The following is a 13,042-nucleotide window of genomic DNA, read 5'->3' on the forward strand; positions in this document are numbered from 1 at the left end:
AGTGTCAGCACAGTCCTGTCCCTTGTGTGAGACGACAGGTTATACTGAAGGACGGGATACAGCTCAATGACCACCTCAATTTTGAGACAAGCTGGTTTTATACTTTACACCTGAATAGGTGCAGCATAGACAACTTTTCCTGGAAATCCCAGAGAGTATAGTACAGTGGCCTGCTCCTCCCTGTTTACACAGCTTCCCTTCTTTGTAGTCATAGCTCTATTTGTTTACCATGGACCCAGACACACTGCAAATGCAGTATTCAGAGTGGGGTCCCCAGACTCTCGGGGTTCCCTGAATGAACCCAGTAGTTGACATCACAATCCTGAGAGCACCATTCACAGACCCTCCACTGACTTTCTAGATGACAGCAACAAGTCAATTCCGCACACCCACAGTGCATTCACTCAGTGTTGGAAATGCCTCGGTCTCCTCAGTTTCTTTTCCTGGCTGAGAAAGCTGTTACATCTCCAAACAGTCGCACAGTAACAGTTCCTCTCTCCAAAGAAGCAGTTGATAATGGAACATTACGTTTCTCTCTATCTCAGTGACTATAAGTATTGCTAATGGAGTTGATCACCACACTCAGAGAGGAGAAATAGAGGAACATAACTCACGGTAAGCAGGGACATCCCATAATAAATATGATATTCAGGAATATGTGAAAAGGGGAATTGTTAGAATAACATCCCATTCTGTTTTCCTTCCAATCCATCATCAGCAATCCTTTTCCTTACTTTTCCTTTCTCTTTCTCTCTCTCTCTCTCTCTCTCTCTCTCTTGATGCACATCATCCCCTCAACACAAACCGCCCGCTCACCCTTCCTACCATCCCTGATATCATAATATTATTTCTCAGTTGCATTCAGTTTTGATAGGTTCACTGAACTCGAAACACTATTTGTGATTCTTCAGACAGACTGCCATACCTGCTGAGATTCTCCAACATTCTTTCAGACGGTGGAGAATTTTATTTCAGATCGCCAGCATTCACATTTCCTTGGTTATTTCACCTTTAATGTTGTTGTTTCGCGGGATGCCAGCATCACTGGCAAGGGCAGCATTTTTGTCCATCCTATCTGCCCTTGACCATGCGGCCATTTGTCAAGGCAATATGGAGACAACCAGATTGTTGTGGATCTGAGGTGACACTTAGTTCAGACAGGGCAAACATGTTAGGTTTCTTTACCAAAGTTTATTAATAAAATAAGAAAAGAAATCCTGATGGTTTATGGTTGCCATGAGTGAAATTAGGTTTCATTCCAATTTTTGTCATTGGAATTTAAATTTAGTCATCGACTGTGGTAGGATTTCAGACAATGCTTTTAGAGTCATTACCCGTGCCTCTGAATTACACAGTCAGTGATATTATTACTCTGCTTAAGAGTCCCTGTTGTGGAGTGACTGTATAGACAAGAACAAGTCTGTGGTCAAACTATTTGTAACTGGAAGGGAGGTCAGAAGAGAACTGGGGCCAAAAAATCTGTCGTTAACGAAGGGATAGGTGATGGCAAAGTCAGCAACAGAACTCAGGCAGAGCTGGAAATTGTGGATATTATGAAGGGGGTGTCAGCAGGTTTGATGACAGAGAGAATATGGAGACATAAAACAGTTCACGGTAAATGGAGATTCAAGGTTCCGAACAGTCTTGATCCTTCTCAGATATTTATGAGTAAGTACTTTGGAAATTCATGAGAATGAAGTGGCGTTTGTGACTGAAAGTTTATGTATTTGTTAAATATAATCAACCAGAATAGCAATAACATTCATCATCATTTATAGAATTGACAGAGATAGACTTACCAGGAACACCAATAATAGAGAGGATGGGATAGTACCCAGCTTGAATAATGTAAAGTACAGATCGTATCCGCAACTCTAACCATGCCCAATCCTGAGAAAGATAGTAAAGACTCCAGGATAAAGCCCTGTCCATTGTTGGAACATTCCAGTCTAATGTTCTCAGATTCTGATCCATTGTTGGAACATTCCAGTCTAATGTTCTCAGATTCTGATCCATTGTTGGAACATTCCAGTCTAATGTTCTCAGATTCTGGTCCATTGTTGGAACATTCCAGTCTAATGTTCTCAGATTCTGATCCATTTTGGTAAATTCCAGTCTAATGTTCTCAGATTCTGATCCATTGTTGGAACATTCCAGCCTAATGTTCTCACATTAAAATCCATTGTTGGACCATTATAATGTTCTCAGATTCTGATTTTTCTCTCTTTCTCTGTAGCTGCTGATCCCAATCTTGTTGAGGTTGCTCTGCGCCAAATAATATGGCATAACAAGGTGAAAGACGTCCCTAATTATGGAAGAGGGAAATCCTCCAGTGACCCAGTTAGGTCCAGGAAGACTGATATTAATCACAGTCACTGAACAAACAGCTCCAGTTAACCCATTTCACGGCAACTCTGATATATCACAACAATATTTGGTGTGGGTGGGATTTTGATATCACTGATTATTGGTCTCATGGCATATCTCCAGTTGTAAACATAGAGGTGAGGGAGCGACATAATTCTTTTTCTTCACAAGCTCGACAATTCTACTGTGTTTTGGCAGTGTAGGAATTGCTGGGCTCCTGAGGCCATCTGTGTCTGATCACCAGGCCTGCTGCATCTTTTCGTTTTATTTATTTATGGTTAACTTTGACTTTTGTCTGTCCAGCATTTAACCGCTTAGGTGGGTTTAGGCATTTTTGAGAGACACCTACAGAGCCATAGACGATGTAGATACAGTCCATTCCTTGTGTTCTTGCAGCCACGGCCTTGGCCTGTGGAGTGATGGTCAAACTCTCACAGAACCAGGATTCTTAGTTTTACCTTTCGGTAGTTATTGCTGGGGTCTCAGCAGAGTTGGAAGGCAGGAAATCTCTCCCGGGTGCTACACACTCTCTGTGTGATTTCTCTCGGAACTGTCTTTTGATGTTCTTTCCTCCTGGATTGAGGAACTGCATGTGAGACAATCTGTTTCCTGCATTTGTTTTTTGACATTTGTGTGCTTATTGAACGATACCATATTGGAGCAGTCATTGTATAGCTATTAAGTAAACTATTATTCTGCTAAGTTTTCTAACAGAATTAAGTTATTGGAAGTTCCTCTTCCTTCTGCTGTCTTTTATCGACAGTATTCGAATAAATTGCGTTTTGCTTAATGTTGAATATTTTGACCAAGTAAATTTTATCTGAAAAATATCACCTCACATTTACCAGCGGAATGGCCAAGCTGGAGGAGTGATAGTCATGTCAGGAATTATATCAGATACTCAATCCATCTCTCAGATCCAGCCCGGACACGTATAAGCCCAGTTGAGGAACCTGCTCAGCATGAAGCACTGCGTAGACCAGGCTGGTGCACTGCTAACCAATCCGTCGAGGGTCGAACACTGTTTAGAACTCTCCAGTTCACTACTTATCGGTCCAACAGTGCACTGATCTATAAACTTGGATAGATAAGCTTTTCAAAACAGGGCGTTGTGCAGGACACACAAAGGCATTGTTCTATACACATGGACTGGATATCTTTGCAGTATGGGGAGCTATGCAGTGAATTTATCTATTAATCTAGAGCAGTTACCTACCCAGCATACTCAGCTGTGTACACCAATCACTGCATTGCTCAGTAACACTGTGTTAGATCACTGCCCAGCGTGGGGAAACTTGCAGCTCAGAGATAGATGGCGGGGGAATCAGTTTTAATACCAACTAATGGGAGGAGCTTGGTTTAAAGCAAGGGGGAGATTGAGAGAGAATTTCAGAGAAGGATCTGATGGTAGGTTTAAAAATTGTGAAATGAAAACATTTCGATAGCATCTTGCAAATAGGTCACTGTTTCCAGGAATGATGGGTGAGCAGGATATTGGTGTAAGTTAAGATGATGGAGAGTTTTGGATAAGCATTTGTCCTGCAGCTTTGTAACTGGGAGTCGGATCAGCAGAGTCGTCGACTCATTGGACTAAATCGAACAATAATTTGTCTCAGTGCCATTTTCATTGAGTGCGACAGAAGGAATGTCTGCACGAGGCAGAGCTACTTGCCTGGTGTTATCTTATCGAACCCACCTCATTAACTACCCACCGTATCCCATGGTGTCCCTCTCATTCAATATCAGCCCGACACTGTGGGGCACTGCTGCCATCGTTAAAAGGACAATGGGCACACGGTTGAACTCTCTCAGTTTGGAGCTGCCCTGCACAGTTTACCCCGAGCATGGCAGGTTCGGGAAATTACACCACAGCTTGTCGACAGGGGCACGGAGGGCTGGGTGAATGGTCTGGTAGAAAGCGGGACCATTCTCTTCCCAGAGGGATCCGCACCACCAGACTCATGGAGCATGATCTGAGCACACCACTCAGCTCAGTGCAGTATCTGCGGTCCGAAGAAAAGTCCAGCAATACAGTAAAAGCATCAATAACCTTCCCCGCTCTGTCAGGACAAGGGTCACTATATTCTCTCTACTCCCTCACACTCACTGTATATCTGTTAGCGCCTTCCCCAGAATAAGGCTCCAGCACTCTCACCACTGCAATGCAGCACCTTCTCTCTCTCTCTCTTTCTCTCTCTCTCACCTACCCAATACCCCCACATGGTTATAAAATGTTCTTATGAGTGCAGTTTCTATAATTCTCTGGATGATGTCATTTGTACAATGTTCCAGATAATTTTCAAAATAATTCAACTTTAGCAAACTGTTCATCCCCCAGTATGTAACCCATCAGAGGAAGGAGCAGAGTTTTACTTTTTTTGAATCACTCAGGATGAAAATGCCTCATGAGGCCATTAAGCCTCTTAAATATGCTCCGCTATTCAGACAAAGAGAGCACTTAGACACTTGAAGACTCACTCTCTTCTTGAAGACAGGCGCCACTCTGGAGTTGTAGCCAGTTTCACTGGAACAATCCTGTAATCTTGAGAGTTATGGAATATTTCACACAGTGTCACCAGTCACTCTGTAACCACTTCTATTAAAGCAAGCTATGAATTGCTGGTGAGCTGTTTACCCTTGGTCTTTTCTGTTTGAGAAAGGCCTTGTACGTTTTGTTAGAGACAATGCAAAACTTTCATCTGACTACAATTTTGTTTATAATATTGAAACTCTTTGTGCCTTCCCCTGTGAGGAACGATGTAAAATACTGTTTTAAATTCTCTGCCTGTTCCCTGAAACCAGTTCCGCAGTCACAAGCTCCCAGTGTCCCACATATTCTTTACTGCCTTTCTTCCAAGGGTTACACATACATCATAAACGTTTTTTATTTGATATGGGAAAACTCTTGCGGTTAGTTTCTTTTCATATTTCTTGCCAGTTTTGGAATATTTTTCATTGTATTTTGTTTTATACAATCTGCTTCTGGTTCCAAAAGTAAACGTCCCAAATGTGGCCGACGCCAGAGCGCCCCAATCTGTATTCTTCTTTGTGATTGATTAGCATACTTCACAGTCTTTGTACATCATGGGAAGTTCATCTTCACATCTTCATATCATCTTCTTTTTGATAGGAGTCAATCGTTACTGAGCGTTATTAAGCAGTACCTGCTTAAATGCTCCCCCCCCCCCCCCACACACACACACATATCTGCTGACCTTCACCTATGTCTGTTTTCACACTCCGTGTTTGACCAGATATATGACATATATCTGCATTTGAAATGCCTGGCTCTTTTCAATCATTGAGGGGGAACCTACTATGTGGCTGAAAACATGATCAGCTGAGGGTGTCTCCATTCTGACAGTTTCCCTGCCTCTGTCATTTCTGTAATATGATGCGGCATTCCTTTGGGAAGGTTCATACATGTCATCCTTTTCACTCAAACGAGAAATCCCTTCACACTGATGGACTGAGCTTTCGGCTGTGCCTGTCCGGTCTCCATCACTTCTGCCCTCACTCCGTCCCCTCCTTCGCAGAACAATGATAGATCTCCCTTGTCCTCACTTCCTACTGCACTAGATTCTACATTCACTGAATCATCCTCCGCTGCTTCCACCACCTCCAGCAGGACAGCAGCATCAAACACATCTTCCCCTCCCATCCACTGTCAGCATTTCACAGGGACCACTCATTCTGTGGCACCCTCCATCATCCCGAACACTTCCTCATACCCCCATGGCACCTTCCCATGTAAATGCAGGATCTGCAACATTTCCCCATTCACCTCTTCCCTCCTTACTGTCCAAGGCCCTAAACACACCTTTCAGGTAAAGCAGCATTTCACGTGTACACTTTCAATCCAGTTTCCTGTTATTGCTGCTCACAATGCAGTCTCCTTTACACTAGTGAGCCAAAGATAAACTGTTTTGAGGAATATCTCCTCTCTGTCTGTAGAAATTACCCTGGCCTTCTGATTGCACCCCATTTCAATAACCTACATTGCTCTCATGATTATGAGAATTCTTTGAGAAGTTAATGATGGGTTGGACCAGAGAGAGATACCTATCTGAACTTCCAGAAGGCCTCTGATATGGTACCGCACAGGAGGCTGCAGAGTAAGATAAGGACCCATGGTGTCAGAGACCAGGTACTAGCATGGATAAAAGGTTAGCTCTCTGATGGATGCAGAGTGAGGATAAAATTGTCCCTCTCAGGACGGTAGCCGGTGACTACCAGTGTTCCACAGAGCCAATATTGGGACCATAACATTTCACTCTTATAGGTTAATGATCTGAGTGGCGGGGCAGAAGGCATTCTGGCTACGTTTGCAGATGATGCAAAGATAGGTGGAGGGGCATGTAATATTGAGGAGACAGGGAGCCTGCAGAAAGATTTCGACAGTTTAGGAGAGTGGGAAAAGGAGTAGCAGATGGAACACAATGTGGGAGAGTGTGAGGTCATGCACTTTGGTATGAAGAATACAGGCATGGACTATTTACTAAATGGGAAAAAAAATCAGAAATCTGAGTCACAAAGGGACTTGGATTCGAAGCCCAGGAATCGCCTTCGATAAACTTGCAGGTTGAGTCAGTTAAGAAGGCAGACACAAAGTTGTCATTCATCTCGAGAGGAGTAGGATATACTGGTGGGGATTCTGAGGCTTTCTAAGGCTCTGGTCAGACCACAATTCCAGTATTTTGTGCCTCATACCTCAGGAAGGATGTATTAGCCTTGGTGTGTGTCAAGAGAAGGTTCACCAGAAATGAAAAGCTTAACACATGAGGAACGTTGGAGAGCTCTGGGTTTATACTCGATGGAGATTAGAAGGATGAGGGGGAATCCAACTGAAACTTTCAGGAAACAGAATGACCTGGATACAGACAAAATTGGGAGGCCGTTTGCGCTGGCAGGAGGACACAAGCTTAGAGCAAAGGGAAAATCCATTAGAATGAAGATAAGATTAAACGTCTTTAACCAGAGAGTGGTGACATTGTGGAATTCCTTACCACAGAAGGCTGTGGAAACCAGATTATTTAGCACCAACGATATAGCCAGGAAAGGGACTGAGGATCTGAAAAGTGACTACAGAGAGTTAGTTTGGAAGCTGAAGAGCAGGACGAGTAGAGTAGTGATCTCTGGTTTGCTACCAGTGCCACGAGCTAGTGAGAAGATTAACACTCAGCGAATGCCGATTTACACGTGGTTGCGAGGCTGGTGCAGAAGGGATGGCTACAGATACCTAGACCATCAGGATACCTTCTGGGTAAGGTGGGACCTGTACATGAAGGACGCGTTGCACCTGAACTGGAGGGGCACAAATGACCTGTTTGGGATGTTTGCTTGTGTGATTCTGGCCGGTTTGAACTAGTTAGGCAGGGGTGTAGGAATCAGACTACATGTCTGAGAGGAGGTTAGTTGCAGACGGGACAGTGACAGGGTATATTGAACCTATCAGGAAGATTTCTCACGCGATGAAACAAAGGGATCAGCTAAAGTGCGTCTGCTTTAATGCAAGGAATGTCTCAAATAAGAGTGAAAAGCTTCGAGCATGGATCAGTACTTGGGGCTACAATGTCGTGGCCATAACCGAGACGTAGATTTCACGGGGGCAGGGATGGTTGCTTGATGTTCCAGGGTTTAGAATGTTTAAAAATCTTTAGGGGTAGCGCGGTGGTGCAGTGGTTGACACTGCTGCCTCACAGCACCAGAAGACCGGGTCTAATTCAATTGGAGGACAGTGTTGAGAGGGGCTATGTCCTTGGGCCTCTGCTCTTTTTTGTTTTTATAAATGACTTAGATGAGGAGGTTATGGGGTGGGTTAGTAAATTTGCTGATGACACAAAGGTTAGAGCTGTCGTCAATAGTATTGAGGGCTTGTGTGGGCTGCAGCGCGACGTAGACAGGATGCAGAGCTGGGCTGAGAAATGGCAGATGGAGTTCAAGCTGGGTAAATGCGAAGTGATGCAATTTGGAAGGTCAAATTCGAATCCTGAATATCGCATTAAATACGGGATTCTTGGCAGTGTGGAGGAACAGAGGGATCTGGGTGCGCAAGTGCATAGATCCCTCAAAGTTGCCACCCAAGTGGATAGGGTGTCAAGAAAGCATATGGTGTTTTGGCTTTGATTAACAGGGGGATAGAGTTTAAGAGCAGTGAGGTTTTGCTGCAGCTGTACAAGTCCGTGGTGAGAATACGCTTGGAATATTATGTCCACTTGTGAACCCCATACTATAGGAAAGATACAGAGGCTTTGGAGAGGTTGCAACGAAAGTTTACCAGGATGCTGCCTGGACTGGAGGGCTTGCTTTATGAAGAAAGGTTGAGCAAGCTTGGACCTTTCTCTCTGGAGACAAAGAGGAGAGAGGAGATCTGATCGAGGTGTACAAAATAATGAGAGGAATACAGAGAGTCAATACCCAGAGACTTTTCCCCAGGGTAGGATTGACTAGTATGAGAAGTCATAGTTTGAAGATATTAGGAGGAAAGTAAAAAGGAGACGTCAGAGGTAGATTCTTTATGCAGAGAGTTGTGAATGCATGGAATGCATTGCCAGCTCTGTTGGTGGAAGCAGAGTCATTGGGGACATTTATGCGACTGCTAGACATGCAAATGGATAGCAGTGAGTTGAGGGATGCGTAGGTTAAATTACTACATTTTACATTAGGATTAAATCTCGGGATAACATTGTGGCCCAAAGGGCTTGTTCTGTGCTGTACTATTCTATGTTCTATGTTCTATTTAGTATACTTAAAACAGACTCAGATAAGTTCTTGATTGACAAGGGGATCAAAGATAACTGACAGGAAGTGCAACCCAAGCTCAAGTAACAGCTCACTTTACACGTTGGTACGTTACAGTCTGTAGGAGTTAATATTCAATTCCATAAATTCACAGCCTGAACCCACTATGGCTGTTCTCCATTTTCCGTACACACTCCCTCCTGGGCTCCCTAAGTTCGTGTCTTGTTTATGTTCCATTCAACAGAGAAAATCAATTTCTAATATTTACACATTAATTTACACCCATTATATACCTGTGTCTCTTTCACCACAATTTCAAGCCAATTAGTCTTTCACACTGGGCCTCCAAACACTCTTTCCCACCTCTGCCAAGATACTAAAGCGCTCACTTTCCAATCCTTTACACGTCTGAAGAAGATTTACACTGGACTTGTAACACTAACATTGTTTTTCTGTCTCTGCAGATGGTGCCAGACCCACTGAGTTCCTTCAAAAATGAAAAGTTACAGAATACATTTTCAATATAGCTCACTGGGTGCTTTGAGGAACAGTCACAGAATCCGAAAGATTACCTCGCTTTCACTCCACAGATGCTGTGAGACTTGTCAGTGTCTTCAGCAATTGCTGTTTTTGAATAAGTTTCAAACATGTGTGTCAAAGCTGCTCATACGCCCTGTCCAACATGGAGCGCTATACACCGGGAAATGAATGATAATGCAAGGTATACACATTCATTTGATCTGAACGACATAAGGCTGTCATTACCGACACGACAGAGCTCTTATCCATGGTCATGGAGAGAAATAGAGGGAAACACATTCGCTTTAAAGAGAAGATGGCATTACTGGAGGAGAAAATATTCAGGTGAAAACGTTAAAAGCGTTTGAGGAATGGAACAAATTGGAGGCATGGCATCATGAAGATACCCTAACAGGATGAGAACCTAATAAATATGGTAGCCTTCCCACATCAGAAACCGGGATAGGGCGCTGTGGACAGGGGAGAAGGGTGATCGGGTCCCCGTGCGAATTGAGAACAGGCAGCAGAATTGTATTGCAGATATTGCATCTCAAACTGGGCATTCATGTGATGCTGTAAATTATAGCAGCTGTAGTAGCAGCAGCAGTAGTAGAATTATATTCAACCACAATATAATCTCCCAGTCTACTATTACCATAAAGCCGATCTCCGCCTCAGTGATGAGTGCAGGTGAACATGCCACGGTCAGAACTGTGTGTACCTAAACCTGAAGACAATCCATTCAAGCTACTACAATTACGGCTTACATTAACAAACAGCAGAACTAACATCTTGTAGAGAGGGCGCCATGACCCCAATACTGTGACCACTTCTTTTAAAAACAGGTGTGATTTACAGCTGGCCTGTCTACTCTTCCTCTTATCTGTTAGAAAAATCCTTGTTCCTTTTGTTAGAGACGGTTCAAGAACTTCCCTCCTATTACCATTTGGTTTACATCATTGAGACACTTACTGTACCTTCCCCTGTGAGGGAAGATGTAAAACATGGGTGTAAATTATCTCTCTGCTCTCTGTAGCCAATTATTCAGTCACACCCTCCAATTATGCGCAATATACTTTCCTGTTTTAATTTCTACCTCAGGTCATCTTGAACTCTTTTTATATGCTCAGAAAAGCTCAATCTTCTTGTTTATGTATTTCTTGCCAATTTACTACATCATGTCTTTTCTCCCCTTTTCCTCGCTTTCTAGATTCATACAGTCATATCGCACACAAACAGACCCTTTGGTCCAACTTGTCCATGCTTACCAGGTTTTCCAAAGTAAACTGGTCCCATCTGATTGCATTTTGTCATTACGCCTGTAAGTTTTTCCCATTCGTATGTTTGTCCTAATGACTATTAAATGTTGTAGCTGTACTTACACCTCCCACTCTTCCTCTGACTGCTCATTCCATATACACACATCACCCTCTGTGTGAAAGCATTGACCCCTCGTCCGTTTCAAATCTTCCCTCTTTCACCTTTAACCTATGCCTTCTATGGTTGAACTCCCCCATCCCGTGGAAAAAATAAAACCTTGGCTGGTCACTCTATTCATACCTCTCATGATTTTATAAACTTCTACATTGTCATCCCTCAACCTCCTACGCGCTATCTGACACCAGTTTCACGAACAAGCATTCAAAGATAAGCACTGCAAATTTGAAACAGTATTCAAATGACAAGTAAAGAACACTCAGCCCAAGCATCATACTGTGATTTGTTTTTCTCCATGTTACAATACGAAGGCAGCATGAAACTCTTACGAGTACCAATAAGAGGTAAATCACGTGAATTGCTTTGTCCAAATCGTGTGATTATCTCTACATTGAAAGCGCATCTCTGGCCTGAACCAGAAAACAAGGGGAATTCTTGGACCACACGGTCAGCGTAGACCTTTAGCAGAGTGAGATGAAGGCTGAGTATACTTTTTGAAATTTGGATCACAGTGTGAATTCAGTGCAAAGGGGGAGAGGTGTTTTCAATAAGGTTTACGCCAAGAAGGAAACTTTCCAGAATGAGATGTGAGTGGGAGGTGTAAAGCAGCATGAATGGAGAGGCCGAGCCACACTGAGACCAGAGGAAAGTGACATTACAAAACGCAGCTTGATGCTACAGCAGAGTAGGTAGACTTGATCAAAGAGTTTCAGGTGAAGTGGGTTGGGGACCATAATGTGAGAGAATGTACTCTGTAGTTTGAGACTAAGATCCTTGGATCAGGCAGGGGAGACGGACAGGAAAAGGATGGAGCAGCAATGGCAGTGTTTTCTGGAGAGTAAATCAGGAACCACCGCTGAAAGTCATGCCTAACATCAGCTTATGGCCCCTGAAATAAATATTATAAATCTGGACCTCCACTAATGCTCATCAATAGTATCCTTGAGAGCTTTTGTCAACCATGGGTGGTTCATTGCTTACCGAGTTCTTCGTTTTGAACAGAAACAATAATTACTGAGCGGTTTGGGATATCTGTTTGAATGTCTGCTCATGTATACTCACTGACCTTCGTTTGGGTCTATTTTCACATTCCGCTTCAGATCAGATGTGAGGCAGAAATCCTCAATTTAGATGCCTGGTTCTTTTCAATCATTCAGGAGGAACTTCTGCATGTGGCTGAACACATGATCAGTGGAGGCTGACTCCATTCTCCAAGTTTCTCCATTTCTGTTTGATGATGCCACATTCCTGTGAGCAGCATCTAACGTGACCTCATTTTCCTTCAAACCAGAAATCCCCTAACTCTGGTGGACAGGGCCTTCATCTGTCACTGTCCCATCCCCCACGGTGTTTCCCTCAATCCGTCCCCTCTGTCCCAGAACAATGATAGATTCCTCCTTGTCCAAACTTCCTCCTGCATTAGAACCCACATTCACATAATCATCTTACGCCATTTCCACTATCTCCAACAGGACAGTACCATCAAACACATCTTCCCCTCCCGCCCACTGTCAGTATTTCGCAGGAACCATTCCCTCTCTGTCCCCTCCATTACCCCGAACACTTCCCCACTCCCCGATGGCACATTCCCATGCAATTGCAGAAGCTGCAACACCTGCTTATTCACCTCTTCCCTCCTCACTGTCCAAGGAACCAAACATACCTTCCAGGTGAAGCAGCATTTCACTTGTAAACTTTCAATCTGGTCTCCTATCATTGCTGCTCACAATGCAGTCTCTCTATATTAGTGAGACCAAACAGAGATTGCTTTGAGGAACACTCCCACTCTTTCTATGGAAATAACATTCACCATCTCATTGCTTCCCATTTCAATAACCTACCTTGCTCTCATGCTAACATTTCGGCCCTGGGCTGCTGCAATGTTCCAAGGAAGCACAACCCAAGCTCGAGTAACAACTCACTTTACACTTTCGTACGTTACATCCTGTCGGAGTTAATGTACAATTTCACAACTGCA

The sequence above is a fragment of the Chiloscyllium punctatum genome, chromosome 17 (genome assembly GCF_047496795.1).
Source record: "Chiloscyllium punctatum isolate Juve2018m chromosome 17, sChiPun1.3, whole genome shotgun sequence".
In the NCBI taxonomy this organism is placed as follows: domain Eukaryota; kingdom Metazoa; phylum Chordata; class Chondrichthyes; order Orectolobiformes; family Hemiscylliidae; genus Chiloscyllium; species Chiloscyllium punctatum.